Below are 27,186 nucleotides of genomic sequence, written 5' to 3'. Positions count from 1 at the left end.
GGATCCTCAGCTATTGCTTGCTTTGACTCCATCCCGAAAAGGACCTTGTGGGAATGTAGTAGAGGTGATGCAGGCATTAGATCACACTTGCACCATGTCCAAGGGATGTTTCTTATCCAGGCTGTCTATCACTCCACCCTCTCCATGGTAGAAGATGATGCCTCACCTGGGACTGCAAGAAGCTGTGTTGGGCTGAAACAGCGCACAGGGACTTTCACAAAACATAGATGAGTCACCACCACTTTGTGGTGCCCTTTTATGGTCAATGCATCATGTAGAAACTGAAAAAAAAATGTTGGCATGGAGCAAATTATCGTCTCCAATATAGTCTCCTAGTGAAAATGTGGATAGAAGGACACAAGAAATTAAAGGGGGAGGAGAAGGGAAAAGAGAAGAGGCAAGAGGATATCTCTTTACCCTAACACTCTGATTTGTGGCTGCCTTCAGATGTTTATATAACAGGCATGATGAGAATTATTGACTTTTTAAAAATATTTATTTTTATTTTGTGTGTATGGGTGCTCTGCCTGCTTGGAGGTCTATTCATTGTCTATGTGTCTAGTGCCCACATGGCTAGACCAAAAAGGTGTTAGGTCCCCCTAGAATTGGATTTGCAGATGGGTGTAGGTGCTTGGAACTGAAGCCTGGTCCTCTGCAAGAGTAAGAAGGGCTCTTAGCCACTGAACTCTCTCTTCACTCCCTTTATGTCCCATGTTTGTTCATTTATTTGCTTGTTTGTTTTTGAAACATGTGACCTGAAACTCACAATGTAAAATAGGCTTGTCTCAGCTTGCTCCTGCCTCCTGAGTGCTGGGATTACAGGGGTACATCACCATGCCCTGCTTCGCCTAGTCGTTTTTGTTTTTATCCTATTAGTACTGCGCTCACAAATAAGCCTGTACAATTCCCCTCAACCATCACCTTAGAGTCTCATCAATGAGAAAAACTCTCCCTACCTTTCCACCTCCCATTCCTACTCCTCTACCTCCCTAACCCTTCCTCTCCACCTCCTCACAACTGCCCCTCCCCTTCCCCACCTCCATGGTTGGTAAATAAACTTAACTTTCTTTTTTTTTATTAACTTGAGTATTTCTTATAAACATTTCGAGTGTTATTCCCTTTCCCGGTTTCCGGGCAAACATCCCCCTCCCCCTCCCCTTTTTATGGGTGTTCCCCTCCCAACCCTCCGCCCATTGCCGCCCTCCCCCCAACAATCTAGTTCACTGGGAGTTCAGTCTTAGCAGGACCCAGGGCTTCCCTTCCACTGGTGCTCTTACTAGGATATTCATTGCTACCTATGAGGTCAGAGTCCAGGGTCAGTCCATGTATAGTCTTTAGGTACTGGCTTAGTCCCTGGAAGCTCTGGTTGCTTGGCATTGTTGGTCATATGGGGTCTTGAGCCCCTTCAAGCTCTTCCAGTTCTTTCTCTGATTCCATGAACGGGGGTCCTATTCTCAGTTCAGTGGTTTGCTGCTGGCATTCGCCTCTGTATTTGCTGTATTCTGGCTGTGTCTCTCAGGAGCGATCTACATCTGGCTCCTGTCAGTCTGCACTTCTTTGCTTCATCCATCTTGTCTAATTGGATGGCTGTATATGTATGGGCCACATGTGGGGCAGGCTCTGAATGGGTGTTCCTTCAGTCTCTGTTTTAATCTTTGCCTCTCTATTCCCTGCCAAGGGTTTTCTTGTTCCCCTTTTAAAGAAGGAGTGAAGCATTCACACTTTGATCATCCGTCTTGAGTTTAATTTGTTCTAGGCATCTAGGGTAATTCAAGCATTTGGGCTAATAGCCACTTATCAATGAGTGCATACAATGTGTGTTTTTCTGTGATTGGATTACCTCACTCAGGATGATATTTTCCAGTTCCAACCATTTGCCTACGAATTTCATAAAGTCATTGTTTTTGATAGCTGAGTAATATTCCATTGTGTAGATGTACCACATTTTCTGTATCCATTCCTCTCTTGAAGGGCATCTGGGTTCTTTCCAGCTTCTGGCTATTATAAATAAGGCTGCGATGAACATAGTGGAGCACGTGTCTTTTTTATATGTTGGGGCATCTTTTGGGTATATGCCCAAGAGAGTTATAGCTGGATCCTCAGGCAGTTCAATGTCCAATTTTCTGAGGAACCTCCAGACTGATTTCCAGAATGGTTGTACCAGTCTGCAATCCCACCAACAATGGAGGAGTGTTCCTCTTTCTCCACATCCTCGCCAGCATCTGCTGTCACCTGAGTTTTTGAACTTAGTCATTCTCACTGGTGTGAGGTAAAATCTCAGGGTTGTTTTGATTTGCATTTCCCTTCTGAAAAAAGATGTTGAACATTTCTTTAGGTGTTTCTCAGCCATTCGGCATTCCTCAGCTGTGAATTCTTTGTTTAGCTCTGAACCCCATTTTTAATAGGGTTATTTGACTCCCTGCGGTCTAACTTCTTGAGTTCTTTGTACATTTTGGATATAAGGCCTCTATCTGTTGTAGGATTGGTAAAGATCTTTTCCCAATCTGTTAGTTGCCGTTTTGTCCTAACCACAGTGTCCTTTACCTTACAGAAGCTTTGCAGTTTTATGAGATCCCATTTGTCAATTTTTGATCTTAGAGCATAAGCCATTGGTGTTTTGTTCAGGAAATTTTTTCCAGTGCCCATGTGTTCCAGATGCTTCCCTAGTTTTTCTTCTATTAGTTTGAGTGTGTCTGGTTTGATGTGGAGGTCCTTGATCCACTTGGACTTAAGCTTTGTACAGGGTGATAAGCATGGATCGATCTGCATTCTTCTACATGTTGACCTCCAGTTGAACCAGCACCATTTGCTGAAAATGCTATCTTTTTTCCATTGGATGGTTTTGGCTCCTTTGTCAAAAATCAAGTGCCCATAGGTGTGTGGGTTCATTTCTGGGTCTTCATTTCTGTTCCATTGGTCTATCTGTCTGTCTCTGTACCAATACCATGCAGTTTTTATCACTATTGCTCTGTATTACTGCTTGAGTTATGGGATAGTGATTCCCCCTGAAGTCCTTTTATTGTTGAGGGTAGTTTTAGTTATCCTGGGTTTTTTTGTTATTCCAGATGAATTTGCAAATTGTTCTGTCTAACTCTTTGAAGAATTGGATTGGTATTTTAATGGGGATTGCATTGAATCTGTAGATCGCTTTTGGTAAAATGGCCATTTTTACTATATTAATCCTGCCAATCCATGAGCATGGGAGATCTTTCCATCTTCTGAGGTCTTCTTCAATTTCTTTCTTCAGAGTCTTGAAGTTCTTATTGTACAAATCTTTTACTTGCTTGGTTAAAGTCACACCGAGTTACTTTATATTATTTGGGTCTATTATGAAGGGTGTCATTTCCCTAATTTCTTTCTCGGTTTGTTTCTCTTTTGTGTAGAGGAAGGCTACTGATTTATTTGAGTTAATTTTATACACAGCCACTTTGCTAAAGTTGTTTATCAGCTTTAGTAGTTCTCTGGGGGAACTTTTGGGATCACTTAAATATACTATCATATTATCTGCAAATAGTGATATTTTGACTTCTTCTTTTCCGATCTGTATCCCCTTGACCTCCTTTTGTTGTCTGATTGCTCTGGCTAGAACTTCAAGAACTATATTGAATAAGTAGGGAGAGAGTGGGCAGCCTTGTCTAGTCCCTGATTTTAGTGGGATTGCTTCAAGTTTCTCTCCATTTAGTTTAATGTTAGCTACTGGTTTGCCGTATATGGCTTTTACTATGTTTAGGTATGGGCCTTGAATTCCTATTCTTTCCAGGACTTTTATCATGAAGGGGTGCTGACTTTTGTCAAATGCTTTCTCAGCATCTAATGAAATGATCATGTGGTTTTGTTCTTTCAGTTTGTTTATATGATGGATCACGTTGATGGTTTTCTGTATATTAAACCATCCCTGCATGCCTGGGATGAAGCCTACTTGATCATGGTGGATGATTGTTTTGATGTGTTCTTGGATTCGGTTTGCCAGAATTTTATTGAGTATTTTTGCATCGATATTCATAAGGGAAATTGGTCTGAAGTTCTCTTTCTTTATTGGGTCTTTGTGTGGTTTAGGTATCAGAGTAATTGTGGCTTCATAGGAGGTATTCGGTAGTGATCCATCTGTTTCAATTTTGTGGAATAGTTTGGATAATATTGGTATGAGGTCTTCTATGAAGGTCTGATAGAATTCTGAACTAAACCCGTCTGGACCTGGGCTCTTTTTGGTTGGGAGACCTTTAATGACTGCTTCTATTTCCTTAGGAGTTATGGGGTTGTTTAACTGGTTTATCTGTTCCTGATTTAACTTCGATACCTGGTACCTGTCTAGGAAATTGTCCATTTCCTGAAGATTTTCAAGTTTTGTTGAATATAGGCTTTTATAGTAAGATCTGATGATTTTTTGAATTTCCTCTGAATCTGTAGTTATGTCTCCCTTTTCATTTCTGATTTTGTTAATTTGGACACACTCTCTGTGTCCTCTCATTAGTCTGGCTAAGGGTTTATCTATCTTGTTGATTTTCTCAAAGAACCAACTTTTGGTTCTGTTGATTCTTTCTATGGTCCTTTTTGTTTCCACTTGTTTGATTTCAGCTCTGAGTTTGATTATTTCCTGCCTTCTACTCCTCTGGGGTGTATTTGCTTCTTTTTGTTCTAGAGCTTTTAGGTGTGTTGTCAAGCAGGTGACATGTGCTTTTTTCTGTTTCTCTCTGCAGGCACTCAGCGCTATGAGTTTTCCTCTTAGCACAGCTTTCATTGTGTCCCATAAGTTTGGGTATGTTGTACCTTCATTTTCATTAAATTCTAAAAAGTCTTTAATTTCTTTCTTATTTCTTCCTTGACCAGGTTATCGTTGAGTAGAGCACTGTTCAATTTCCACGTATATGTGGTCATTCTTCCCTTATTGTTATTGAAGACCAGCTTTAGGCCGTGGTGGTCTGATAGCACGCATGGCATTATTTCTATCTTTCTGTACCTGTTGAGGCCCATTTTTTGACAAATTATATGGTCAGTTTTGGAGAAAGTACCATGAGGAGCTGAGAAGAAGGTATATCCTTTTGCTTTCTGTTAAGTCCATTTGGCTCATGACTTCTCTTAGGCTGTCTAAGTCTCTGTTTAATTTCTGTTTCCATGATCTGTCCATTGATGAGAGTGGGGTGTTGAAATCTCCTACTATTATTGTGTCAGGTGCAATGTGTGTTTTGAGCTTTAGTAAGGTTTCTTTTACGTATGTAGGTACCCTTGTATTTGGGGCATAGATATTTAGGATTGAGAGTTCATCTTGGTGGATTTGTTCCTTTGATGAATATGAAGTGTCCTTCCTTATCTTTTTTGATGACTTTTAGTTGAAAATTGATTTTATTTGATATTAGAATGGCTACTCCAGCTTGCTTCTTTGACCATTTGCTTAGAAAGTTATTTTCCAGCCTTTCACTCTGAGGTAGTGTCTGTCTTTGTCTCTGAGGTGTGTTTCCTGTAGGCAGCAGAATGCCGGGTCCTCGTTGCGTATCCAGTTTGTTAATCTATGTCTTTTTATTGGGGAGTTGAGGCCATTGATATTGAGAGATATTAAGGAATAGTGATTATTGCTTCCTGTTATATTCATATTTGGATATAGGTTATGTTTGTGTTCTTTTCTTCTCTTTGTTTTGTTGCCAAGACGATTAGTTTCTTGCTTCTTCTAGGGTATAGCTTGCCTCCTTATGTTGGGCTTTACCATTTATTATCCTCTGTTGTGCTGGATTTGTAGAAAGATATTGTGTAAATTTGGTTTTGTCATGGAATATCTTGGTTTCTCCATCTATGTGAATTGAGAGTTTTGCAGGATACAGTAACCCGGGCTGGCATTTGTGTTCTCTTAGGGTCTGTATGATATCTGTCCAGGATCTTCTGGCTTTCATAGTTTCTGGCGAAAAGTCTGGTGTGATTCTGATAGGTCTGCCTTTATATGTTACTTGACATTTTTCCCTTACTGCTTTTAATATTCTTTCTTTATTTTGTGCGTTTGGTGTTTTGACTATTATGTGACAGGAGTTGTTTCTTTTCTGGTCCAATCTATTTGGAGTTCTGTAGGATTTTTGTATGTTTATGGGCATCTCTTTCTTTAGGTTAGGGAAGTTTTCTTCTATGATTTTGTTGAAGATATTTACTGGTCTTTTGAGCTGGGAGTCTTCAATCTCTTCAATACCTATTATCCTTAGGTTTGATCTTCTCATTGAGTACTTGATTTCCTATATGTTTTGGATCAGTAGCTTTTTCTGTTTTACATTATCTTTGACCATTTTGTCGATGATTTCTATGGAATCTTCTGCTCCTGAGATTCTCTCTTCCATCTCTTGTATTCTGTTGGTGAAGCTCGTATCTACAGCTCCTTGTCTCTTCTTTTGGTTTTCTATAACCAGGGTTGTTTCCATGTGTTCTTTCTTGATTGCTTCTATTTCCATTTTTAATTCCTTCAACTGTTTGATTGTGTTTTCCTGAAATTCTTTCAGGGATTTTTGTGACTCCGCTCTATGGGCTTCTACTTGTTTATTTATGTTTTCCTGGAATTCTTCTAGGGATTTTTGCGATTCCTCTTTGTAGGCTTCTACTTGTTCTCTAAGGGAGCTCTTCATGTCTTTCTTGAAGTCCTCCAGTATCATGATCAAATATGATTTTGAAACTAGATCTTGCTTTTCTGGTGTGTTTGGATATTCCGTGTTTGCTTTGGTGGGAGAATTGGGATCCGATGATGCCATGTAGTCTTGGTTTCTGTTGCTTCGGTTCCTGCGCTTGCCTCTCGCCATCAGATTATCTCTAGTGTTACTTTGTTCTGTTATTTCTGACAGTGGCTAGACTGTCCTATAAGCCTATGTTTCAGGAGTGCTGTATACCTGTTTTCCTGTTTTCTTTCAGCCAGTTATGGGGACAGAATGTTCTGCTTTCGGGCGTGTAGTTTTTCCTATCTACATACAGGTCTTCAGCTGTTCCTGTGGGCCTGTGTCTTGAGTTCACAGGCAGGTCGCTTGCAGCAGAAAAGTTGGTCTTACCTGTGGTCCCGAGGCTCAAGTTTGCTCATGGGGTGTTGCTTATGAGCTCTCCGCAGAGGCAGCCACCATGAAGATCTGTGCTGCCCTTTCCGGGAGCTTCCGTGCACCAGGGTTCCAGATGGCATTTGGTGTTTTCCTCTGGAATCAGTAATTCCAGTTTTTCTATAAACTTGCGACACTCTCTTGCTGAGTGTTGAGGGTTTTTGCTCTGCATGCATCTTACCCCTTGACTGACAAGAGACAAATAATGCATGAAAATTGCTATGGGCCCTAGAACTAAAATCCTCCCCATTTCATTTTCCCAAAAGCAAGACATTGCCTTGGATATCTCTTTTGATTTGCATTCCTGATTGCAATGGCTGCCTTTGCTGAATTGCATACGTACCCTCAGGAAGCCTTGGCACTCTTTTTCTCTGAGCTTTAGAAAAACCATTGCCCTAGAAATGGCCCTTTCACTTTTCCAGAACAAAATATTGTATTTCTTGCAATTAACACACAGAGCATTTTGAGATCTGAGGGTTTTTTTTTTTTTTGGTTTGATGACAATCTCTTTGCAAATGACTGTATTCCCCTTAATTGAAGCACCAGGCATTTTGATATCTGAGATCCTTGACTATACCTTGCCCTACTATATTAGTACGGTACATAAGAACCAATATTGGTCATATCTCTTATCCAGTCATCCATAGGCACTGCCCATGTCTTTAATCATGTAATAATTTCATGACATTAGGTATTTGAATTTTAATATGCCAAGGTTTCTATCAACATGTGTCTTGAGGCATGGTCTGATATATTTTTGTTCATAGTTGAGGCTAGTCTTTGTAAAAACTCAGTGAATGTTTCTCCAGAGCTTAGTATCATCTTTGCAAATGAGGTAAACTTTTCCTTGGACTCCTCGACTTTGTTCCAAGCTCTTCAAGCCACTAAACAACCTTGTTCTATAATAACATCATCAAATTGAATCTGTTCTTGTATTTCAGAGCACCACCCCTTTGCCTAGCAGCCCATCTTTTACTATATCCATTTGCCTTACTCTATTTTGCCATTCAATATTCACGGCTTCTTTCCTCCACCATAATAACCATTGCAACTGTAGACCAGCATCTAGCATAACTGTTACCAATCACTTCCGGTCTTCTATTTTAGTATCTCCATTATCTGTAATTTATTTCACGTAAGGCAAATACATACCATATAAAAATCTTGTCCTCTTAAAATGCCTTTGATCTATCATTTCTATAGGATGCCATCCTATCTCCTTATAACCTTGTTCCATGCTGATGGTGAATTCATAATCCCAGACCAGCCCTCCTCCCACTCTGGTGGCAAGGTTGGTTTAAGATTAATCCTTTCTCTTGAAATGGGCTGCTTCATTCCATTACCCCCCACCCAACCCTCTTTTCAGCTTTTCTTTGACTCAATTGCCTTCTGCAACAGTTTCTTTCCCTCTTGAAACTCCAGCTCCCTTGCTCAGTCATCCAGACTGAACATTTTTGTTCTCTTCTTTTTCTGGTGCTCCTTGCCCCCGACAAACCTCCATCTCCACTTGCAACCTCTTTAGTTGCACTGTCAACTAACTCTGCAACCCTTTCAGAAAAGAGAGAATAAAAAAGTGACTTCTTTTGTTTCCCCATTTCAGCCATTTTGTTTTGTTTTTGTTTCCCAGGTCCCTCCATTTTCACAGAGCCATTCTTCCAACCTTTTTTGAAACAGAATATAGGAAGAAGAAGGGTGGCAGGAAATCCTCGGGATCAGAGTGGGGAATGTCATAGTGCTAGTAGCCACAATAATTTTTTCTTTGCCGGCATCTTGAAAACAAATAATCCATAGTTTCATCCACCGACATTTCCTCTACAGCATTTCAAGTCAAATTTCCCATTTTTACTTTAACTTTTAAGCCCCACATTTGGGTGCTACTTGTAGTTGGTCTTTGCTACTTTCTTGGTTCTTCCCCTACCCCATACCCCTGCACCTTACTCCCCTCTACCCCCGCACCCAGAACACACACACACACATACACACACACACACACACGCACACACATAAACAGCCTTCATTCAGACATAACAGTTCCACACAGTCATGGCTGACACCATCCTAGAACACATGTGCCACCTGGACATTGACTCTGGGACCATCATGGCCCACAAACAACAATGACATAATTTCTACCATTAGCCCTGCTTCCTGATCTGTGGAGATACTGAAGGAGATGATTAAGTCTGCAATGAATGTGGCTTGTCTGATTTTCTCTCATGGAATCCATGAGTATCATGCGGAGACCATCAAGAACATCCATGCAAGGGGCACATTTCCTGAACAGAACACCAATAGCTTATGTGCTAAGATCAAGAATCAACAAATGAGACCTCATAAAATTGCAAAGCTTCTGGAAGGCAAAGGATACAGTCAATAGGACAAAGCTGCAACCATCAAATTGAGAAAAGATCTTTACCAATCCTACATCTGATAGAGGGCTAATATCTAATATATACAAAGAACTCAAGAAATTAGACTCCAGAGAATCAAATAACCCTATAAAAATGGGGAACAGAGCTAAACAGAGAATTCTCAACTGACAAGTATGGAATGGCTGAGAAGCACCTAAAGAAACGGTCAATATCTTTAGTCACCAGGGAAATCAAAATAACTGCGATTCCACCTCACACTAGTGAGAATGACTAAGATCAAAAACTCAGGTGACAGCAGATGCTGGCAAGGATGTGGAGAAAGAAGAACACTCTTCCATTGTTGGTGGGATTGCAAGCCACTACAACCACTCTGGAAATCAGTCTGGAGGTTCCTCAGAAAATTTGACATAGTACTACCAACTATACCTCTCCTGAGTATATACCCAAAAGATATGCTAACATATAAGAAGGACACGTGCTCCACTATGTTCATAGCAGCCTCATTCATAATAGCCAGAAACTGGAAAGAACCCAGATGACCTTTAACAGAGGAATGGATACAGAAAATATGGTATATCTACACAATGGAGTACTACTCAGCTATTAAAAACAATGACTTCACTCTTTCCATTCCCAGTGCAGCCATGGCTTGTGGTCCCAAGAAACATCTGAAGCATGTAGGGGCTCCAAAACATTGGATGCTGGATAAGCTGACTGGGGTGTTTGCTCCTCATCCATCCACTGGTCCACACAAGCTGAGGGAATGCCTGCCTCTGATCAGTTCCCTAAGGAACAGACTTAAGTATCCCCTGACTGGAGATGAAGTAAAAAAGATTTGCATACAGAGATTCATTAAGATTGATGGGAAAGTCAGGACCGATATAACCTAACCTGCTGGGTTTATGGATGTCATCAGCATTGACAAGACTGGAAAGAACTTCTGTCTGATCTATGACACCAAGGGTCTCTTTGCTGTTCATCAAATTACACCTGAGGAGGTCAAGTACAAGTTGTGCGAAGTGAGAAAGATCTTTGTGGGCACAAAAGGAATCCCACATCTGGTGACCCAGGATGCTCGTACTATTCGATCCCCTCATCAAGGTGAATGACACCTTGATGATTTGGAAACAGGCAAAATAACTGACTTCATCAAGTTCGACACTGGGAACCTGTGTATGGTGACTGGAGGTGCTAACTTGGGGACAATTGGTGTAATCATGAATAGGGAGAGACATCCTGACCCTTTTGATGTGGCTCATGTGAAAGGTGCCAATGGCAACAGCTTTGCCACTCATCTTTCCAACATTTTTGTTATTGGCAAGGGCAACAAACCATGGATCTCTCTTCCCCAAGGAAAAAGAATCCTCCTCACCATTGCTGAAGAGAGAGAGAAGAGGCTAGCGGCCAAACAGAGCAGTGGGTGAAATGGTCTCTAGGAGACATGCTGGAGAAGTATTTGTACTCAATACAACAAGCCTTTCTAGGCAACATGCTAGATTAAACAGCATGATGAAATTAAAAAGAACAAACAAACAAAAAAAAACCCAATGACTTCATGGAATTAACAGGTAAATGGATGGGACTTGAAAATGTCATCCTGTGTGGAGAAAGAGGAACACTCCTCCATTGCTGGTGGGACTGCAAACTGGTACAACCATTCTGGAAATCAGTCTGGAGGTTCCTCAGAAAATTCGACATTGAACTACCTGAGGACCCAGATATACCTCTCTTGGGCATATACCCAAAAGATGCCCCAACATACAACAAAGACACGTGCTCCACTATGTTCATCGCAGCCTTATTTATAATAGCCAGAAGCTGGAAAGATCCCAGATGCCTTTCAACAGAGGAATGGATACAGAAAATGTGGTGCATCTACACAATGGAATATTATTCAGCTATCAAAAACAATGACTTTATGAAATTCATAGGCAAATGGATGGAACTGGAAAATATCATCCTGAGTGAGGTAACCCAATCACAGAAAAACGCACATGGTATGCACTCATTGATAAGTGGCTATTAGCCCAAATGCTTGAATTACCCTAGATGCACAGAACACATGAAACTCAAGAATGATGACCAAACGATGATGAATGCTTCACTCCTTCTTTAAAAGGGGAAAAAGAAAACCCTTGGCAGGGAATAGGGAGGCAAAGTTTAGAACAGAGGCAGAAGGAACACCCATTCAGAACCTGCCCCACATGTGGCCCATACATATACAGCCACCAATTAGACAAGATGGATGAAGCAAAGAAGTGCAGGCTGACAGGAACTGGATGTAGATCTCTCCTGAAAGAGACACACACAGAATACAGCAAATACATAGGCGAATGCCAGCAGCAATTCACTGAACAGAGATTGGGAACCCCATTGAAGGAATCAGAGGAAGGTCTGGAACAGCTTGAAGGGGCTCGAGACCCCATATGTACAACAATGCCAACCAACTAGAGCTTCCAGGGACTAAGCCACTACCCAAAGACTATACATGGACTGACCCTGGGCTCCAACTTCATAGGTAGCAATGAATAGCCTAGTAAGAGCACCAGTGGAAGGGGAAGCCCTTGGTCCTGCCAAGACTGAACCCCCAGTGAATGTGATTGTTGGGGGGAAGGTCGGTAATGGGGGTAGGGTGGGGAGGGGTAAGGGCTAGGGGGATGTTGGCCAGGAAACCGGGAAGGGGAATAATAATTGAAATGTAAATAAGAAATACTCAAGTTAATAAAGATAAAAAAATTTTTAAAAAAAGAAAGGAAAAAGGAAAAGCTAACATTTCCTGGGGAAGTTAAAATGAAGACTCTGGAGACTTAGCTCAGAAAACAACTCATTCCCAAGGTGTCTGACCACACATACCAATGCAACACAGCCACACATACACACATACATAGCCATGTGCATGTGTACATGTGTGCAGACCACTCCGTATACTCCCCATTCTTCTGCCGGCATGATTAGTACATTTATTCTCTGTGTATAATAATGTTAAAATTATTCTTCTATTTTCCTTATACTATGGCCACGTGTTCAGTAATGGCCTAGTTGACCCACTGTTTAAAGTCCCCTCAACTCCCTGGTATTTGGCTTAAGTTTTAATGAATTCATAAACTTGAAATAATCAATAAATGTTTATAGAATGAAAAAAAAAAGAAAGAAAATGTCATCCTGAGTAAGGTAACCAAATCACAAAAGAACAGACATGGTATGCACTCACTGATAAGTGAATATTAGCCCAAATGTTCAGAATACCCGAGATAAAATTCACAAACCACAAGAAGCTCAAGTAGAAGGAAGACCCAAGTGTGGATTCTTCAGTCCTTCTTAGAAGGGGGAACAAAAATGCTCACAGGAGGAAATACAGAGACAAGGTGTGGAGCAGAGACTGAAAGGCCATCCAGGGACTCCCCGACTTGGAAATGCATCCCATATATAGCCACCAAACCCAGACAATATTGTGATTGCCAAGAAGTGCATGCTGACAGAAGCCTGATACAGCTGTCTGCTGAGAGACTTTGCCAGAACTTTACAAATACAGAGGTGGATACTTGCAGCCAACCATTGAACTGAGAACAGGGTCCTCAATGGAGGAGTTACAGAAAGAACTAAAGATCTGAAAGGGTTTGCAACCCATAAGACGAACATAATATCAACCAACCAGACCCCACCCCCACCCCGCAGAGCTCCCAGGGACTAAACCACCATCCCAAGGGAACACAGGGATGAACCTATGTCTCCATCTGCATATGTAGCAGAGGATGGCCTTATGGGACATCAATGGGAAGAGAGGCCTTTGATCTTGTGAAGGAAAGATGCCCCAGTGTAGGGGAATGTCAGGGCTGGGAGGTGGGAGAGAGTAGGTGCATGGGTGACAGAGCAACCTCATAGAGGCAGGGGAGTGGAATAGCAGGTTTCTGGAGGGGAATCCAGGAAATGGGATAACATTTAAAATGTAAATAAAAAATTTAAAATAAAAAGAACGTCCGTGCAACCACAGAAAACTTTGCATCTTCTGATTCCATTCTCTCCCGTCCTGTTGCAGTGGATCTGGCCACAGTGTGACCTGAGATCTGGACGGGACTCATCAAGGGCAGTGGCATTGCAAAGGTGGAGCTGAAGAAGGGGGTCACTCTGAACACCCTGGACAATGCCTAGGTGGAAAAGTGTGATGAGAACACCAGCTGCATGGTGTGTGGGGGGCAGCAAGATCTATGTGGACAATGGGCTCATCTCACTGCAGGTGAAGGGGTGCTGACTACCTGGTGACAGAGAACGATGGCTCCTTGGGTAGCAAGGAGGGTGTGAACCTGCCCAGAGCTGCTTTGGACCTCCCCGCCATGTCAGAAAAGGACATCCAGGACCTGAAGTTTGGGGTGGAGCAGGATGTGGACATCATGTTTGCATCTTTCATTCCCAAGGCAGCGGACGTGCATGAAGTTAGGAAGGTCCTGGGAGAGAAGGGCAGGGACACCAAGATCATCAGTAAAATCGAGAACCAGGAAGGTGTCCGCAGGTTTGATGAGATTTTGGAGGCCCGTGGTGACCTGGGCTTTGAGATTACGGCAGAGAAGGTCTTCCTGGTTCAGAAGATGATGATCGGACGATGCAACCCAGCTGGGAAATCTATCATCTGAGCCACACAGATGTTGAAGAGCATGATCAAGAAGCCACACCCCACCCGTGATGTGGCCAATGCAGTCCTAGATGGAGCAGACTGCACCATGCTGTCCGGAAAAACAACCAAAGGGGACTACCCTCTGGAGGCTGTTCGCGCATGCAGCACCGAATTGCCCGAGAGGCAAAGGTTGCCATTTACCACTCACAATTATTTGAGGAACTCTGCCATCTGGCACCCATTACCAATGACACCACAGAAGCTGCAGCTGTGGGCACTGTGGAAGTCTCCTTCAAGTGCTGCGGTGGAATCACTGTTGTGTTCACCAAGTCTGACAGGAATACTCACCAAGTGTCCAGGTACTGCCCCTATCATTGCTCTGATGGGCAATCCGCAGACTGCTTGCCAGGCCCATCTGGACCGTGCCATCTTCCCTGTGCTGTGTAAGGATGCTGCACAGGATGCCTGAGTTGAGGATGTTGACCTTTGTGTAAACTTGGCCATGAATTTTGGCAAGGCCCGAGGCTTCTTCAAGAAGGGAGATGTGGTCATTGTGCTGACCGGGTGGCACCCTGGCTCTGGCTTCACCAACACCATGTGTGTAGTTCCTGTACCTTGATGGCCCTCTGGAGTCCCTCTTCTAGCTGCTGTCCCCTCCCCTCCCCTGTCCTGTCCATTAGGCCAGCAACGCTTGTAGTGCTCACTTTGGGCCATAGTGTGGTGCTGGTGAGCTCAGACGCCAGGGAAAACTAAAGCCTCTGAAACATGCAATAGAGCCCAGCTATTTTCATGACCCTACCTGAGCCAAGAGTGAGGGAGGAGTGCAGGACTCGTTTTGAAATTTGTTTTTATCATGTAAGTCAAGATCCTGATACATGTTAGTGGACTCTCTGGCAGGAACTCCTTAAGCTGCACAGACCACAACACCCAGCTTTCTTTTATAAAACCCCTGATACAGTTCTTGGGTATAGATGGAGTATGCCATCTGAGATCCTTTCAAGAACTGGTGATGCATTTCTCCTTAACCACCACTTTCCCTATAGCGTTTTCTATATCACATTCTTATGTCAGTTGGAACCATTGCTGCAAGGAATGATGTACCACTAATACTCTAAATCACTCTGATGCTTGTAAGAGAGCCACCCAAGATCTAATTGGGTTAATTTATTTGTGGATTTAATGCCTTGGAGAAGCTGACCTCGTTAAGCCACACATGTTGCATCCCAAACACATTTAGATGATCAATGATTTTAGTTCCTCTAAAAGTTGGGAAAGTTCGTGTCCTTTTTCCTGTGGTAACTAAGTTTTTCCCATCCCTCCTCTCCATCCTTACACACTAACTGCCTGTGCAAAACTCAGTTCCGCAAAGAAGGAATCTTGCCAGCATTGTATCTGGAAACCACTGTGCAAAGTTACACTTGCACGCTCAATGTTTTCTCTTGTTTCAACTCCGAAACTGCTTTACTATTATTTCGTATTTGTATTCAAATGCCTGTTTATTTACTATCCTCCCGTTTTAATTCATTTCTTTAATATCTCTTCTAAGCATATCCCAGGAAGACAATTTCCCATGTGCCCATGTGACTACAGTAACTTTTGTTGTTAAGAAAAATTTTAAGCTGGACGTAGTGCTGCATACTTTTAATACCAGCGCTTGTGAGGCAGAGTCATAAGTACCTCTGTGGTTTTGCTCTGATCTACATAGCAAGTTCCAGACCATCCAGATGTAAGTAATGATACCCTGTCTCAAAAAAAAAATTAAACAGGGGACTGGAGATAAGGCTCTGCAATTAAGAGTACTTACTGCTCTAACAGTGGGTATAAGTTTGGTTTCCAGAACCTAAATGGTAGCTCACAATCATCTATAACTCCAGTCCAGGCCTAAATGAAATTGCATTACATGGGGTGATAATGTTCCCCAAGGAGTCATGCATTGTCAAACACATATCCCAGAGCCAGGCATGGGAAATCTCCTTATAAATTATAGGCCAGGGAAGTTCTCGAGACTTCCCAAACATAAGCTATGGCTATATAAATGTAGACAATATAACATTAATGCCCATTGTCTTTGGTTGTCTTCCAGAACTTGAAGGTTAGCTCCCATCACTGAAGATATCACAGAACTTGAAGAACTGAGTTGGAAATGACCCAGAAGTTTCCTCCCCAAGAATTAACTCTCATATCAGAACATGTTATGAAAACCAATAAATGAGAAAATCAATGAGTTGTCCTATTCAACTGTAAAGCCTATAAGTCACAGCAATGACTCACCTGGCAAGATATCCAATGGCCTACTAGTGGGTCTCTTACCTTGTGAATAACCAGCGGCTGCCCAATTGGACTTAAGACTCATTCACCAGGAGGGATTTGATACTTGGTGTAAGCCTAGGCAGCTCGTCATGGTAGGAGTGGCCATAGGCCTTAGAAGAGATTCAAATAAGATAAGGAAGGACACTTCATATTCATCAAAGGAAATATCCACCAAGATGAACTCTCAATCCTAAATATCTATGCTCCAAATACGAGGGCACCTACATACATAAAAGAAACCTTGCTAAAGCTCAAAGCACACATTGCATCTCACATAACAATAGTAGGAGATTTCAACACCCCACTTTCTCAATGGACAGATCATGGAAACATAAATTAAAAAGAGGCATAGACAGACTAAGAGAAGTCATGAACCAAATCGATTTAACAGATACTTATATAACATTCTGTCCTTAAAAAAAAAAAAAAAAAAAAAAGGATATACCTTCTTCTCACCACCTCATGGTACTTTCTCCAAAATTGACCACATAATTGGTCACAAAATAGGCCTCAACAGATACAGAAAGATAGAAATAATCCCATGTGTCCTATCAGACCACCATGGGCCAAAACTGGTCTTCAATAACAGTAAGGAAAGAATGCCCACATATACATGAAAGTTGAATAATGGTCCACTCAATGATAACCTGGTCAAGGAAGAAATAAAGAAAGAAATTTAAGACTTCTTAGATTTTAATGAAAATGAAGGTACACCATACCCAAACTTATGGGACACAATGAAAGCTATGCTAAGAGGAAAACTCAGACTCTGAGTGCCTGCAGAAAGAAACAGGGCAGAGCATATATCAGCAGCTTGACAGAACACCTAAAATCTCTAGAACAAAAAGAAGCAAAAACAACCAGGAGGAGTAGAAGGCAGGAAATAATCAAATTCAGAGCTGAAATCAACCAAGTAGAAACAAAAATGACTATACAAAGAATCAAAAGAATCAAGAGCTGGTTCTTTAAGAAAATCAACAAGATAGATAAACCCTAATCCAGACTAACCACAGGACATAGAGAGTGTGTACAAATTAACAAAATCAGAAATGAAAAGGGAGACATAACTACAAAATCAGAGGAAATTCAAAAAATCACCAGATCTTAATACAAAAGCCTATATTCAACAACTTGAAAATCTGCAGGAAATGGACAATTTCCTAGACAGATACCAGGTACTAAAGTGAAATCAGAAACAAATAAGCCATTTAAACAACTCCATAACTCCTAAGGAAATAGAAGCAGTCATTAAAAGTCTCCCAACCAAAAAGAGCCCAGGTCCAGATGGGTTCAGTGCAGAATTCTATCAGACCTTCATAGAAGACCTCATACCAATACTATCCAAGCTATTCAATAAAATTGAAACAGATGGAGCGCTACTGAATTCCTTCTATGAAGCCGAAATTACTCTTATACCTAAACCACACAAAGACCCAACAAAGAAAGAGAACTTCAGACCAATTTCCCTTATGAATATCGATGCAAAGATACTCAATAAAATTCTTGCAAACCGAATCCAAGAACACATCAAAACAATCATCCATCATGATCAAGTAGGCTTCATTCCAGGGATGCAGGGACAGTTTAATATATGGAAAACCATCAACATAATCTACTATATAAACAAATGGAAAGGTAAAAACCACATGATCATTTCATTAGATGCTGAGAAAGCATTTGACAAAATTCAGCACCCCTTCATGATAAAAGTCCTGGAAAGAACAGGAATTCAAGGCCCATAACTAAACATAGTAAAAGCCATATACAGCAAACCAGTAGCTTATATTAAACTAAATGGAGAGAAACTTGAAGCAATCCCACTAAAATCAGGGATTAGACAAGACTGCCCACTCTCTCCCTACTTATTCAATATAGTTCTCGAAGTCCTAGCCAGAGCAATCAGACAACACAAGGAGATCAAAGGGATACAGATTGGAAAGGAGGAAGTCAAAATATCACTATTTGCAGATGATGTGATAGTATATTTAAGTGATCTCAAAAGTTCCACCAGAGAACTACTAAACCTGATAAACAACTTCAGCAAAGTGGCTGGGTATAAAATTAACTCAAATAAATCAGTAGCCTTCCTCACACAAAAGAGAAACAAGCCGAGAAAAAAATTAGGGAAATGACACCCTTTATAATAGTCCCAAATCATATAAAACTCCGCGGTGTGACTTTAACCAAGCAAGTGAAAGATCTGTATGATAAGAACTTCAAGCCTCTGAAGAAAGAAATTGAAGAAGATCTCAGAAGATGAAAAGATCTCGCAGGCTCATGGATTGGCAGGATTAATATAGTAAAAATGGCCATTTTACCAAAAGCGATCTACAGATTCAATGCAATCCCCATCAAAATTCCAACCCAGTTCTTCATAGAGTTACACAGAATAATTTGCAAATTCATCTGAAATAAAAAAACACCCAGAGCAGCTCTCTGCTCCCAGACCCGGTGAGAGAGAGACCCAACCGCCTGGTCAGGTGGGCACTCTTGAGGCTGCAGAGCAGAAGAGACCACCAACTCTGCTCACCCCTGCCCACATCCCTGGCCCAAGAGGAAACTGTATAAGGCCTCTGGGCTCCCGTGGGGGAGGGCCCAGGAGTGGCAGGACCCCTGCCTGAGACACCGCCCGAACCTGAAAGAAACAGACCGGATAAACAGTTCTCTGCACCCAAATCCCGTGGGAGGGAGAGCTAAACCTTCAGAGAGGCAGACAAGCCTGGGAAACCAGAAGAGACTGCTCCCTGCACACACATCTCGGACGCCAGAGGAAAAAGCCAAAGACCATCTGGAACCCTGGTGCACTGAAGCTCCCGGAAGGGGCGGCACAGGTCTTCCTGGTTGCTGCCGCTGCAGAGAGCCCGTGGGCAGCACCCCACGAGCGAACTTGAGACTCAGGACCACAGGTAAGACCAAATTTTCTGCTGCAAGAAAGCTGCCTGGTGAACTCAAGACACAGGCCCACAGGTACAGCTGAAGACCTGTAGAGAGGAAAAACTACACGCCCGAAAGCAGAACACTCTGTCCCCATAACTGACTGAAAGAGAGGAAAACAGGTCTACAGCACTCCTGACGCACAGGCTTATAGGACAGTCTAGCCACTGTCAGAAATAGCAGAACAAAGTAACACTAGAGATAATCTGATGGCGAGAGGCAAGCGCAGGAACCCAAGCAACAGAAACCAAGACAACATGGCACCATCGGAGCCCGATTCTCCCATCAAAACAAACATGGAATATCCAAACACACCAGAAAAGCAAGATCTAGTTTCAAAATCATATTTGATCATGATGCTGGAGGACTTCAAGAAAGACATGAAGAACTCCCTTAGAGAACAAGTAGAAGCCTACAGAGAGGAATCGCAAAAATGCCTGAAAGAATCGCAAAAATCCCTGAAAGAATTCCAGGAAAACATAAATAAACAAGTAGAAGCCCATAGAGAGGAGACACAAAAATCCCTGAAAGAATTCCAGGAAAACATAAATAAACAAGTAGAAGCCCATAGAGAGGAGACACAAAAATCCCTGAAAGAATTCCAGGAAAACACAATCAAACAGTTGAAGGAATTAAAAATGGAAATAGAAGCAATCAAGAAAGAACACATGGAAACAACCCTGGATATAGAAAACCAAAAGAAGAGACAAGGAGCTGTAGATACAAGCTTCACCAACAGAATACAAGAGATGGAAGAGAGAATCTCAGGAGCAGAAGATTCCATAGAAATCATTGACTCAACTGTCAAAGATAATGTAAAGCGGAAAAAGCTACTGGTCCAAAACATACAGGAAATCCAGGACTCAATGAGAAGATCAAACCTAAGGATAATAGGTATAGAAGAGAGTGAAGACTCCCAGCTCAAAGGACCAGTAAATATCGTCAACAAAATCATAGAAGAAAACTTCCCTAACCTAAAAAAAGAGATACCCATAGACATACAAGAAGCCTACAGAACTCCAAATAGATTGGACCAGAAAAGAAACACCTCCCGTCACATAATTGTCAAAACACCAAACGCACAAAATAAAGAAAGAATATTAAAAGCAGTAAGGGAAAAAGGTCAAGTAACATATAAAGGGAGACCTATCAGAATCACACCAGACTTCTCGCCAGAAACTATGAAGGCCAGAAGATCCTGGACTGATGTCATACAGACCCTAAGAGAACACAAATGCCAGCCCAGGTTACTGTATCCAGCAAAACTCTCAATTAACATTGATGGAGAAACCAAGATATTCCATGACAAAACCAAATTTACACAATATCTTTCTACAAATCCAGCACTACAAAGGATAATAAATGGTAAAGCCCAACATAAGGAGGCAAGCTATACCCTAGAAGAAGCAAGAAACTAATCGTCTTGGCAACAAAACAAAGAGAATGAAAGCACACAAACATAACCTCACATCCAAATATGAACATAAAGGGAAGCAATAATCACTATTCCTTAATATCTCTCAATATCAATGGCCTCAACTCCCCAATAAAAAGACATAGATTAACAAACTGGATACGCAACGAGGACCCTGCATTCTGCTGCCTACAGGAAACACACCTCAGAGACAAAGACAGACACTACCTCAGAGTGAAAGGCTGGAAAACAACTTTCCAAGCAAATGGTCAGAAGAAGCAAGCTGGAGTAGCCATTCTAATATCAAATAAAATCAATTTCCAACTAAAAGTCATCAAAAAAGATAAGGAAGGACACTTCATATTCATCAAAGGAAAAATCCACCAAGATGAACTCTCAATCCTAAATATCTATGCCCCAAATACAAGGGCACCTACATACGTAAAAGAAACCTTACTAAAGCTCAAAACACACATTGCACCTCACACAATAATAGTGGGAGATTTCAACACCCCCCTCTCATCAATGGACAGATCATGGAAGCAGAAATTAAACAGTGATGTCGACAGACTAACAGAAGTCATGAGCCAAATGGACTTAACAGATATTTATAGAAAATTCTATCCTAAAGCAAAAGGATATACCTTCTTCTCAGCTCCTCATGGTACTTTCTCCAAAATTGACCATATAATTGGTCAAAAAACGGGCCTCAACAGGTACAGAAAGATAGAAATAATCCCATGCGTGTTATCGGACCACCACGGCCTAAAACTGGTCTTCAATAACAATAAGGGAAGAATGCCCACATATACGTGGAAATTGAACAATGCTCTACTCAATGATAACCTGGTCAAGGAAGAAATAAAGAAAGAAATTAAAAACTTTTTAGAATTTAATGAAAATGAAGATACAACATACCCAAACTTATGGGACACAATGAAAGCTGTGCTAAGAGGAAAACTCATAGCGCTGAATGCCTGCAGAAAGAAACAGGAAAGAGCATATGTCAGCAGCTTGACAGCACACCTAAAAGCTCTAGAACAAAAAGAAGCAAATACACCCAGGAGGAGTAGAAGGCAGGAAATAATCAAACTCAGAGCTGAAATCAACCAAGTAGAAACAAAAAGGACCATAGAAAGAATCAACAGAATCAAAAGTTGGTTCTTTGAGAAAATCAACAAGAGAGATAAACCCTTAGCCAGACTAACGAGAGGACACAGAGAGTGTGTCCAAATTAACAAAATCAGAAATGAAAAGGGAGACATAACTACAGATTCAGAGGAAATTCAAAAAATCATCAGATCTTACTATAAAAACCTATATTCAACAAAATTTGAAAATCTTCAGGAAATGGACAATTTCCTAGACAGATACCAGGTATCGAAGTTAAATCAGGAACAGATAAACCAGTTAAACAACCGCATAACTCCTAAGGAAATAGAAGCAGTCATTAAAGGTCTCCCAACCAAAAAGAGCCCAGGTTCAGACAGGTTTAGTGCAGAATTCTATCAAACCTTCATAGAAGACCTCATACCAATATTATCCAAACTATTCCACAAAATTGAAACAGATGGAGCACTACCGAATTCCTTCTACGAAGCCACAATTACTCTTATACCTAAACCACACAAAGACACAACAAAGAAAGAGAACTTCAGACCAATTTCCCTTATGAATATCGACGCAAAAATACTCAATAAAATTCTGGCAAACCGAATTCAAGAGCACATCAAAACAATCATCCACCATGATCAAGTAGGCTTCATCCCAGGCATGCAGGGATGGTTTAATATACGGAAAACCATCAACGTGATCCATTATATAAACAAACTGAAAGAACAAAACCACATGATCATTTCATTAGATGCTGAGAAAGCATTTGACAAAATTCAGCACCCCTTCATGATAAAAGTCCTGGAAAGAATAGGAATTCAAGGCCCATACCTAAACATAGTAAAAGCCATATACAGCAAACCAGTAGCTTATATTAAACTAAATGGAGAGAAACTTGAAGCAATCCCACTAAAATCAGGGACTAGACAAGGCTGCCCACTCTCTCCCTACTTATTCAATATAGTTCTTGAAGTTCTAGCCAGAGCAATCAGACAACAAAAGGAGATCAAGGGGATACAGATCGGAAAAGAAGAGGTCAAAATATCACTATTTGCAGATGACATGATAGTATATTTAAGTGATCCCAAAAGTTCCACCAGAGAACTACTAAAGCTGATAAACAACTTCAGCAAAGTGGCTGGGTATAAAATTGACTCAAATAAATCAGTTGCCTTCCTCTATACAAAAGAGAAACAAGCCGAGAAAGAAATTAGGGAAACAACACCCTTCATAATAGACCCAAATAATATAAAGTACCTCGGTGTGACTTTAACCAAGCAAGTAAAAGATCTGTACAATAAGAACTTCAAGTCACTGAGGAAAGAAATTGAAGAAGACCTCAGAAGATGGAAAGATCTCCCATGCTCATGGATTGGCAGGATTAATATAGTAAAAATGGCCATTTTACCAAAAGCAATCTACAGATTCAATGCAATCCCCATCAAAATACCAATCCAATTCTTCAAAGAGTTAGACAGAACAATTTGCAAATTCATCTGGAATAACAAAAAACCCAGGATAGCTAAAGCTATCCTCAACAATAAAAGGACTTCAGGGGGAATCACTATCCCTGAACTCAAGCAGTATTACAGAGCAATAGTGATAAAAACTGCATGGTATTGGTACAGAGACAGACAGATAGACCAATGGAATAGAATTGAAGACCCAGAAATGAACCCACACACCTATGGTCCCTTGATTTTTGACAAAGGAGCCAAAACCATCCAATGGAAAAAAGATAGCATTTTCAGCAAATGGTGCTGGTTCAACTGGAGGGCAACATGTAGAAGAATGCAGATCGATCCATGCTTATCACCCTGTACAAAGCTTAAGTCCAAGTGGATCAAGGACCTCCACATCAAACCAGACACACTCAAACTAATAGAAGAAAAACTAGGGAAGCATCTGGAACACATAGGCACTGGAAAAAATTTCCTGAACAAAACACCAATGGCTTATGCTCTAAGATCAAGAATCGACAAATGGGATCTCATAAAACTGCAAAGCTTCTGTAAGGCAAAGGACACTGTGGTTAGGACAAAACGGCAACCAACAGATTGGGAAAAGATCTTTACCAATCCTACAACAGATTAAGGCCTTATATCCAAAATATACAAAGAACTCAAGAAGTTAGACCGCAGGGAAACAAATAACCCTATTAAAAAATGGGGTTCAGAGCTAAACAAAGAATTCACAGCTGAGGAATGCCGAATGGCTGAGAAACACCTAAAGAAATGTTCAACATCTTTAGTCATAAGGGAAATGCAAATCAAAACAACCCTGAGATTTCACCTCACACCAGTGAGAATGGCTAAGATCAAAAACTCAGGTGACAGCAGATGCTGGCGAGGATGTGGAGAAAGAGGAACACTCCTCCATTGTTGGTGGGATTGCAGACTGGTAAAACCATTCTGGAAATCAGTCTGGAGGTTCCTCAGAAAATTGGACATTGAACTGCCTGAGGATCCAGCTATACCTCTCTTGGGCATATACCCAAAAGATGCCTCAACATATAAAAGAGACACGTGCTCCACTATGTTCATTGCAGCCTTATTTATAATAGCCAGAAGCTGGAAAGAACCCAGATGCCCTTCAACAGAGGAATGGATACAGAAAATGTGGTACATCTACACAATGGAATATTACTCAGCTATCAAAAACAACGAGTTTATGAAATTCGTAGGCAAATGGTTGGAACTGGAAAATATCATCCTGAGTGAGCTAACCCAATCACAGAAAGACATACATGGTATGCACTCATTGATAAGTGGCTATTAGCCCAAATGCTTGAATTACACTAGATCCCTAGAACAAACAAAACTCAAGACGGATGATCAAAATGTGAATGCTTCACTCCTTCTTTAAATGAGGAAAAAGAATACCCTTGGCAGGGAAGGGAGAGGCAAAGATTAAAACAGAGACTGAAGGAACACCCATTCAGAGCCTGCCCCACATGTGGCCCATACATATACAGCCACCCAATTAGACAAGATGGATGAAGCAAAGAAGTGCAGACCGACAGGAGCCGGATGTAGATCGCTCCTGAGAGACACAGCCAGAATACAGCAAATACAGAGGCGAATGCCAGCAGCAAACCACTGAACTGAGAATAGGTCCCCTGTTGAAGGAATCAGAGAAAGAACTGGAAGAGCTTGAAGGGGCTCGAGACGCCAAAAGTACAACAATGCCAAGTAACCAGAGCTTCCAGGGACTAAGCCACTACCTAAAGACTATACATGGACTGACCCTGGACTCTGACCTCATAGGTAGCAATGAATATCCTAGTAAGAGCACCAGTGGAAGGGGAAGCCCTGGTTCCTGCTAAGACTGAACCCCCAGTGAACTAGTCTATGGGGGGAGGGCGGCAATGGGGGGAGGGTTGGGAGGGGAACACCCATAAGGAAGGGGAGGGGGGAGGGGGCTGTTTGCCCGGAAACCGGGAAAGGGAATAACACTCGAAATGTATATAAGAAATACTCAAGTTAATAAAAAAAAAAAAAAAACACCCAGGATAACTAAAACTATCCTCAACAATAAAAGGACTTCAGGGGGAATCACTATCCCTGAACTCAAGCAGTATTACAGAGAAATAGTGATGAAAACTTCATGGTATTGGTACAGAGACTGACAGATAGACTAGTGGAATAGAATTGAAGACCCAGAAATGAACCCACACACCTATGGGCACTTGATTTTTGACAAAGGAGCCAAACCAACCAATGGAAAATAGATAGCATTTTCAGCAAATGGTGCTGGTGCAACTGGAGGTCAGCATGTAGAAGAATGGAGATCGATCCATGCTTATCACCCTGTACAAAGCTTAAGTTCAAGTGGATCAAGGACCTCCACTTTAAATCAGATACACTCAAACTAATAGAAGAAAAAGTGGGGAAGCATCTCGAACACATGGGCACTGGAGAAAATTTCCTGAACAAAACACCAATGGCTTATGCTCTAAAATCAAGAATTGACAAATGGGATCTCATAAAACTACAAAGCTTCTGTAAGGCAAAGGACACTGTTGTTAGGGCAAAACTGCAACCAACAGATTCAGAAAAGATCTTTACCAATCCTACAACTGATAAAGGGCCTATATCCAAAATATACAAAGAACTCAAGAAGTTAGACCGCAGGGAGACAAATAATCCTATCCAAAAATGGGGTTCAGGGCTAAACAAGGAATTCACAGCTGAGGAATGCTGAATGGCTGAGAAACACCTAAAGAAATGTTCAACATCTTTAGTGTTGAGGGAAATGCAAATCAAAACAACCCTGAGATTTCACCTCACACCAGTCAGAATGGCTAAGATCAAAAACTCAGGTAACAGCAGATGCTGGTGAGGATGTGGAGAAAGAGGAACACTCCTCCATTGCTGGTGAGATTGCAGACTGGTATAACCATTCTGGAAATCAGTCTGGAGGTTCCTCAGAAAATTGGACATTGAATTACCTAAATACCCAGCTTTACCACTCTTGGGCATATACCCAAAAGATGCCCCAACACATAAAAAAGACATGTGCTCCACTATGTTCATAGCAGCCTTATTTATAATAGCCAGAAGCTGGAAAGAACCCAGATCCCCTTCAACAGAGGAATGGATACAGAAAATGTGGTGCATCTACACAATGGAATACTACTCAGCTATCAAAAACAATGACTTTCCAAAATTCATAGGGAAATGGATGGAACTGGAAAATATCATCCTGAGTGAGGTAACTCAATCACAGAAAAACATACATGGTATGCACTCATTAATAAATGGATATTAGCCCAAATGCTCGAATTACCCTAGATGCACAGAACACATGAAACTCAAGAAGGATGACCAAAATGTGAATGCTTCACTCCTTCTTTAAAAGGGGAAAAAGAAAACCCTTGGGAGGGAATAGGGAGGCAAAGTTTAGAACAGAGGCAGAAGGAACACCCATTCAGAGCCTGCCCCACATGTGGCCTATACATATAAAGCCACCCAATTAGATAAGATGGATGAAGCAAAGAAGTGCAGGCTGACAGGAACTGGATGTAGATCTCTCCTGAGAGACACAGCCAGAATACAGCAAATACATAGGCGAATGCCAGCAGCAATCCACTGAACTGAGAACGGGACCCCCGTTGAAGGAATCAGAGAAAGGTCTGGAAGAGCTTGAAGGGGCTCGAGACCTCATATGAAGAACAATGCCAACCAACCAGAACTTCCAGGGACTAAGCCATGACCTAAAAACTATACATGAACTGACCCTGGGCTCCAACCTCATAGGTAGCAATGGATAGCCTAGTAAGAGCACCAGTGGAAGGGGAAGCCCTTGGTCCTGCCAAGACTGAACCCCCAGTCAATGTGATTATTGGGGGGAGGGTGGTAATGGGGGAAGGATGGGGAGTGG

At 41.5% G+C, this 27,186-nt stretch overlaps 1 protein-coding gene and 2 pseudogenes across 4 annotated transcripts in view; 2 read left to right on the top strand and 1 right to left on the bottom strand.

Annotated features, from left to right (window-relative positions):
* Nucleotides 1-27,186, bottom strand: part of Aadacl4fm1 (AADACL4 family member 1) — a 93,223-nt gene that overhangs the window by 24,052 nt on the left and 41,985 nt on the right. For 2 of the 4 annotated variants that reach the window (XM_087548500.1, XM_087548499.1), the window contains one exon: nt 167-281. The exons of the other annotated variants lie outside the window; for them this stretch is intronic. The gene's annotated coding sequence lies outside the window, so the exon portion shown is untranslated. Of the gene's footprint in view, nt 1-166; nt 282-27,186 lie in introns of those variants that run through there. 4 annotated transcript variants of the gene reach the window in all.
* Nucleotides 9,096-14,480, top strand: Pkm-ps9 (pyruvate kinase M1/2, pseudogene 9; annotated as a pseudogene).
* On the top strand, nt 10,046-10,940 carry Rps4x-ps4 (ribosomal protein S4, X-linked, pseudogene 4; annotated as a pseudogene).

The sequence above is a fragment of the Rattus norvegicus genome, chromosome 5 (assembly GCF_021556685.1).
Source record: "Rattus norvegicus strain SHRSP/BbbUtx chromosome 5, alternate assembly SHRSP_T2T, whole genome shotgun sequence".
Taxonomy (NCBI): Eukaryota; Metazoa; Chordata; class Mammalia; order Rodentia; family Muridae; genus Rattus; species Rattus norvegicus.
This window is presented reverse-complemented; position numbering and strand designations above follow the sequence as displayed.